The sequence below is a fragment of the Uloborus diversus genome, chromosome 3, assembly GCF_026930045.1.
Source record: "Uloborus diversus isolate 005 chromosome 3, Udiv.v.3.1, whole genome shotgun sequence".
Lineage (NCBI taxonomy): Eukaryota > Metazoa > Arthropoda > Arachnida > Araneae > Uloboridae > Uloborus > Uloborus diversus.
The window spans coordinates 212,854,509-212,862,068 of NC_072733.1; the positions used below are offsets into that span (position 1 = coordinate 212,854,509).

The 7,560-nt window shown below is 36.8% G+C and overlaps 1 protein-coding gene across 1 annotated transcript in view; it reads right to left on the reverse strand.

The window, feature by feature from the left end:
- The window catches only part of LOC129218571 (proton-coupled zinc antiporter SLC30A2-like), a 47,259-nt gene extending 41,193 nt beyond the window's left edge, over positions 1-6,066 (reverse strand). The window contains 1 exon segment of the mRNA XM_054852881.1: positions 6,034-6,066. The gene's annotated coding sequence lies outside the window, so the exon portion shown is untranslated.
- Positions 6,067-7,560: the final 1,494 nt, after the last annotated feature.

Below are 7,560 nucleotides of genomic sequence, written 5' to 3' on the forward strand. Positions count from 1 at the left end.
TTTTTTTCGCGAATACAATACTTCCTTTTTTGTAAAAGGCAGTCAAAAGAGTCGATGTCATGATTCATCTTCGTTTGTTTCTTTTTCGTGCTGCGCGCAATGCTAGAACTTGAAGGAGCGCAAGGTCAATAACTGTCAGAAAACTACTGCAAGATTATAAAATCAGTAAGGTCTGATACTGTCTCTCATAAAATAATTCATGACACAAAAATTAAGTCTAAAAAGGGGGTCGCAATGTCTAAAAGCTTGAGGCTTGAAAAAACCGAGAACTCTGAGGGGGGGGGAGGGGTATACGACACCTGCTTCTCGGTTTTCGACAAATTGTCTGAAAAAAATGGTCTTTTTGATTTCCAAACATCAAAAAAAAAAAAATCAGAGCAACAGCAGAACATAAGCGTCAATAACTTAAAACAGCTAAGCAGTCAGTGATTACCCGATCAAAAATCATAACCACATTTTTTTTTTAAAGCCCCGAAATCAACCCTTTGAGAAAATTGCTCTGGAGTAAGCCATTACTTTCAATACTACGCAATTATATGCTTGCAATACTTTATATAGTTATAGAATTCTTGATCTAACAAGAAAGAAAATCTTCAATTGTTATATTCAAAATAAAACGCGATAAAAAGTTATCATCCAACGCTTTCTTTGAAGTCGCGTAGATGTTAGGTATGTATGCATTGAGAAAGCTATTATCTGTTATTGAGGCTATTCGATAACATTCGATTATTTATTGGAAATAAAGACACTAGATCTAAACAACGCCAAAACTTTATGGCATTATCAGCATAATTTCGATTACCCGAATACAAAAGGTATATGTAATTGGAAATAATACAGATTTATTCTGGAACTCGATACTAAATTTCGATTTGTGATTTCTCGGCACCCGAGCAGAAACAGGACATTTTTTTTTAAAGGAAACGTTAAGACTAGATTTTTTTTTCCATATGATATTTTGAAAGGATCGTAATGGATTGCAATGATTAAAATCCTACAAACTATGCATCTGGGATGCGTAAGAGGCGGATTTAAAGTGCGATTTAAAAATATCTTCATTTAACCTAAAAATTGTAGGGTGACCTCTACACTAATTTCGAAAAAACTTAGTATTTGGCCCCTTAAAGCTGCATTGTTTATTCTACACTGTTAAAAATTTTCCGGAAAATTTACGGTAATTGTTACTGGCATCCATGTTGCCAGTAACTATTACCGTAAAAATCAAATGTTACTGTAAAATTTTACGGTTTCCTCGGTAGCCCACAGCAACCAATTGGCGCTGGGATCGCTTATTTCTCCGGTAGAAATTACCGTAGAAATCAGCGATGCGTTAAGTCCGCCATTTTGCAGTAACAATTACCAGAAAAATCTTCCTGAATTTTTAACAGTGTACGGCCCCTTAAAGCTGCATTGTTTATTCTACGGCAATCTCAGTACGTGCTCGTAAACTCCGTGAATTAGAAAGTCTTTGGGACTTTCCCTCCCCTTCAGTACCATGATGAAATTTTGGAGGTCTTTGTGAACCATTGACTGTAATTTGCCGTGGCATTTAAACCCGATAAACCAATTACATTAGTAGGTGTGGGGGATACTGGGGTGGCAAGACTGTGACACTAACGAAGATTTTCCAAAATGTGAGCAAAGACCCTTTTTGGTACGTTGGAATGGAACCAAATTGCACAATCCATTAACACATAAAGGCCCTGCACTGTTAGAACCAGAGGTTCCTAACGGGTGCAAAAACTGTGCATCAGGGTGCAATGGAGGCTAAGAAATGTGTTAAAGATGCCTTTTGGTACCTTACTGGGTGATCGAGGCTAATAGAGGTGCGAAGTGACAACGGAATACGGGTGACTCGTTTGCGCATGCGCTCTGACATCGTTCAACCACTTCAATGGTGGACGAAGGAAGTTGGAATTTAAAGCACTTTCACATTGAATCAAATTCAAAAATAGATTAAAACTGGACACTTCTTGGATTACTCTCCAAAATCTCGCGTAAGTACAGGCATTTGATCAAAGTGTAGCTTTTAAGACTTTCGAACGTATTTAAAAGTGTTTCAAAGTACGTTGACTACTTATTGTTCAGTTTATTTGCTGTTTCCATCATACATTAAAGTTACTTGCTACTATCTATCAACATTTTCTTACATACTAGATTAGCAACACTTAATTATCAAAAGCAATTAGGAAGTTTTAGAAATATGCTAAGCTTTTTGCTGCGAAAAGACGTGTAACAAACAGAACACAGCAAAGAAAAAAAAAACAGTTTGAGAAGGAAATATTTTCTCTCTGTCTCGCTTTTTTTTTTTTTTTTTTTGATTCGTATCGTGCTAACGTATAGCTTTCGTTTGCGTTATTGCATGAAGCGAGTGAAGTATCTTTTATTTTACTGGTATTTTTTGTGACTTTGACCAAAGCATTTCTTTCGTCAATACATCAGTTAAAATAGATCGTTAAAAATTTCTTTTGATTTTTAATTTGTCGAAAAACGTTACATTGAAAAAAAAAGGTAGGATATTTCAATGTTAAAATATATGTACTATTAATGTTACTCTAGATTAAAATTTTGAATTCGATGTTATTTCCCCTGATTGTAATATAACAGTATATTTTTGGTTGTTCTCTTCATTTTCGGTAAGGATCTTGCTGTAGTAAATACCAATAAGGTATTAAAATTACTAAGCAATGCAAGTGGATATATACGAAAGAACCGACGAATTCAAGTCAAAAAAACTTCTAAACTACAGGATGGGGCGCGGAAGCAATCAGTAGATAATAAGAATAAATTATATAGGTAAAAAAAAACCCTGATAATATAGTTATTCAGAAGTAAAAAGAGAAAAAATGACTTTACCCCTTTTGGAACAAAACTGATCGGGTCTTTTGGTTTAAACAAATAACGAAATAACTTTTTTTCATAGGAAAGTTATCAGAGTATTTTTGATTTTTCATGTAAACACGGCATACATTTAAGAGACATCATTTTCGAAAGCAGTTACCTCAAATCTTGATTTAAAAATTCTATTTCTTCATTGTTTTCAATATGAAATTAAGCGATTTTCATAGTATTTCGCCGTTAAATAAAATAAATATTAACGTAAATACGACATTTTTTGCTCATATATTAATGGAGTAGAACTCTGATGTAGCTTCTCCGCATTTAACGTTTCCACGCATTTAAAGTATTTCTCGTTGGTCCCGAATTTCTTCAGTACCGATAGTGCTATTTCTTACCGTATATACAGTCTCTATTTTCAACGCATTCCCGCTTTAACTTACGTTTTAACCAAAAAATACTCGCTTGATCCTGTACAAAATTACTACTGAAACTTATTTGAAACCAGAAAAATGATTTAAGTCACTTCTCATTACTGCTTTGTGTTCAGTCCACTATGAAATGCATAAGAAATAATGTGTTACAGGCCCAATGCGCTTCATATCTTCTGCGTTTAAAAATGTAACACAAAACTGCAACGTTTATTGTTTCACGACCTCCCCCCCCCCCAGAAAAAAAAAACATCGACTCAGAGGCGTAAGGCAGTACAAGTGAAGGGGCGGTTTTTCGCTAGTTTTTTAATCGACGGTTTTCAAGATCATACTTTCGTGCTTGCAAAGTAGAGCAGCTGAACTACTTTTGCAGCATCGTCGTACAAAGGGAAAATTATCATAATTTTCGAAGGAAATAATTTAATCAAGATTTTTTACGCATTAGTAGTTTTAAGTGATTTAGTCTCAAATATTACAGTACGCAAATATATATATATTACAAAACAATAAACACATAAGGGATTTACAAAATTAAACAAATAAGAATACTAAAACTAATAATAAGACTAAGTTGATGAAGCCAGAACTCCTCAGCAGTGGAACCATCCTAATGTCAACAGACCCAAAATTTTAAAAACGAAAGCGAGGATGTCCCGTTCCGAAAAAGCTAGCATTCAGTAATACGTCGGGCTAAACGCACCGTATGCGAAAACTGAACAAAGATTTTCTGGAACTAGGACCTAAAACTATACACTAGGGTTTCGTCTCGACTATTCGAAGCCAATGGCTATCAATAATAATCCTCCACCGTACCACCAGCAGAAATTCAAAGGTCTTCAGTTTTCGCATACGGTACGTTTAGCCCTATATGTACTACTGAATGCTAGCTTTTTCGGGACGGGACATCCTCGCTTTAGTTTTAGTTTGAAATTTTGGGTCTATTGACCTTAGGATGCTGAGGGGTTCTGGCTTCATCAACTTAGTCTTATTATTAGTTTTAGTATTCTTATTTGTTTAATTTTGTAAATCCCTTATGTGTTTATGGGGTACCTGGTTGTTTGTTTGGCTGCTTAGCGCAACATTGGCCTTTTGGTTTACTCCATTTTATTTTATTGTATTATTTTCTAATTTTTTTTAATTTGTTTCAGCATATATATATATATATATATATATATATATATATATATATATATATATATATATATATATATATATATATATATATATATATATATATATAATTCTCTTACGTGCCGGCAAATGAAGGGGTGAATTTCTAAACCTCTGTTGGCAACACTTCGCCGATAAATCATGTAGACAAACTTCTACGTTGTTTTGAAATCTTGAATCACAGAATACTCAACGAACTTTTTTTTTTTTTGAGATGAGTTTGAGTCGGGCTGTGGCCCATTTCAACCTTAATCAGCAAAGAAAAGCTCAAAGAAGGCAGGAAACCGTTCTTGAATCCAATTTAAGACGAGCCATTTCCAGAGTTGTATTCTCTGATTCGCTGCCGATAATTTTTAGCGGCTGGGGAATTTTCAGTCAGCAGTTCCTTCAACAGATCAGGTGCGTCACACAATGCCGGTAACCGCACCTTTCCGTCATGGCAACATTTAGTATATTTATTTGCAGTATTACGCTCTTTCTGCCAATAAAGAGCACCACAAAATTCGCATTCTTCACACATTGCTCCACAATCATGTTCATCGGCAATGTTGTTTTGAACGCGTAGGCGCTTTGAGCGTCGTCTATTCTCTGCTTCAGTACGACAGTTCAGTTCAAAATGAATAACCGAGAAAGAATTTACTTTATTCCTTTTATTCTCAGCTGAAAGGTTTCGCCAAATTTGTTTAGGGTTATAGTAGTTTTAGTATTGTGCAAGCAAAGTAGCCTTGGCGAGTTTTCGCGTTTTTAGTTAAACCATTTTTTGTTCGTGACGTGGCAAGGATTCAGAATAACAACAAGAAGGACAAGCGTTTGAGAAAATATGTTTGGTGCTCTCTGAGTCTGTTTTTAGTCATGGCCAGCTCTATGTGGCATTATCAAGAACAAGATCTTTTGAAGCAGTGTCAGTTGTGGCTCCCAAACGGGACATTTTTAATTGTGTATATGAGGAAGTTTTCTCAGATTAGAATATATAAGAGTGTAAATATGTAAATATATATAAGAGTGTAAATAATGTAAATACATCCCTCGGGGGAGCCTGTAACCCCTAGAGGGCGCGTCCCCAGGTGGCGGATAGGGGAATGCCTTCATTGGTTTTCCAATGGGTGGTAGAAGGGAAATAAAATACCTTCCGCGGACCAACAGGTAGAAGTGCAATCTCTCCAAAGCAATGACAGACACTTTTGTATCTATAATGGTAAAGTTGTGCACATTGCCAAGGCAGTCATCTTACATACAGCAAAGTTAAACTGTCGAAAATCTGGCTAAAGCAGACAAATTAACATTATGAACGTAATTTTCATATTGGTTAAATGGATGGTGACCTAAATGCAATTACCAACTTTAATTTTTACGGAAAATTTTAGCTAGGCTAATGTATTGGCATACAGCGAGCGAGCGAAGCGAGCATGGATCGCGAAGCGATCCACAGGGAACTGCGTAAGCAGTTCCGGGGGTTGGCGAGCGATAGCGAGCAGGGGGCGATAGCCCCCTAGTATATATATATACGGTGTTCCACATTAAGCTGCAAGACCTCTATTTTCGCAAAGGTTAGACCTAGATGCGTACTTCCAATTTCAAAAATGTTCAAAATTACATGCAGAGTTTAGGTATTGAAAGGGTTAGGCCCGCCAAAGTGACATTCCGAATGATATGCAGGCCCCTACGTCCGCCTATGCTGATTCCACCACATACCATCCAAACAGCTCGTCGGTTTTGTGACCTTTCACGAACGAATGCGGGGTTATTTCGAGTGCCCCTGTCCCTCCACGTCGAACCGTCCAGAACACGTCGGGTGTCACACTCCAGACTGAATCGCGACTCGTCTGTCAACAGCACTTGGCTGCAATCATGTTGCTCCCAATCTCAATGTTCAACAACCAATCTTCTTAGGGCCGCACAGTGGCGTGGGGTCCACGGAATGCAGACCATTGGCCTACGTGCATAAAGCCCTCCCTCATGAAGCCGATTACGTACTGTTTGGCTGGCCACCTTTCGTCCTGTAGCGAAGCGCAACTGTCTTTGCAGCTGCGTAGCATTCTCTGTTTTGTTTCGACGGGCTGTAAACCGTATATACCGGTCATCAGTTGCTGTAGTGGAGCATGCCGACCTTTCCCTGGTCGGCGTCTAACATTTCCTGTTTCTTGGAATCGATTCCACAGCCTTGTAACAACACTTCTGGCGACTCCAACAGCGTCCGCGACACTACGTTGTGTTTGTTCGGATTCCAGTGTGCCTATAACATGCCATGGATTCCGGTATATCACGTTGTTGAGACATTCTCAAGTAACCTTATCTCAAAAACAAATACTGCGCAATCGAATTTCAGTTACAGCAATAAAACAGACGTTTTTGCATTATCCCGATTTCTGCCCTTATCTCCTTTTTCTGGTTTTTGACGTCATGAACTTTGATTTACATATAAAGTTTTCTTGTTCCGTTTCCTGGTAAGCATTAAGTTATGGATGATTCATTTTATGTTACTTATTGGTATACATCTTTGCGTAATTTTGTTAAAACCATGTGCTCCCCTAATTGTTTTCAGCAGTGTACTTCACACTTATTATCATCTAGTTTTCACAATTCCTAATCTTGATGAAATTGTGGTTATTTTCATTCGTTGCACGGGCGATACTTTTTTTAATTGACTTCAAAAAGGAGGCGGTTATCAGTCCATACCGTATGTTTTTTTTTTTTTTTTTTTTGTCCACTCACAGCATCTCACCTAGTGAACCGATTTTGACGATTCTTCTTTTAATGGATAAGGGAATGGTTACTTCATTTGACGATAGTTGTTCATTAGAAAAAATGTTATGATTAAAAAAAGTCAATTTCATGCAATTGTTTTTTGTTTGTCCACTCATAGCGTCTCACCTAGAGAGCCGATTTTGATGATTATTTTTTTTAACGGATAGATGGTGGTTCAACTTAGGTCCCATTACTTTTTTTTGTTGATATTTGTTCATTAAAAAAAGTTATGAGTAAAACAGTCAATTTTATGCAATTTCTCTATTAAAAAATGATTAAATATAAACAGTGGTGTATCCAGACTACAGTCAAACCCACTTAATATGATAGCCAATTTTCCGCGAAAAATTATTTTAATAAGCGGGACATTCCATTA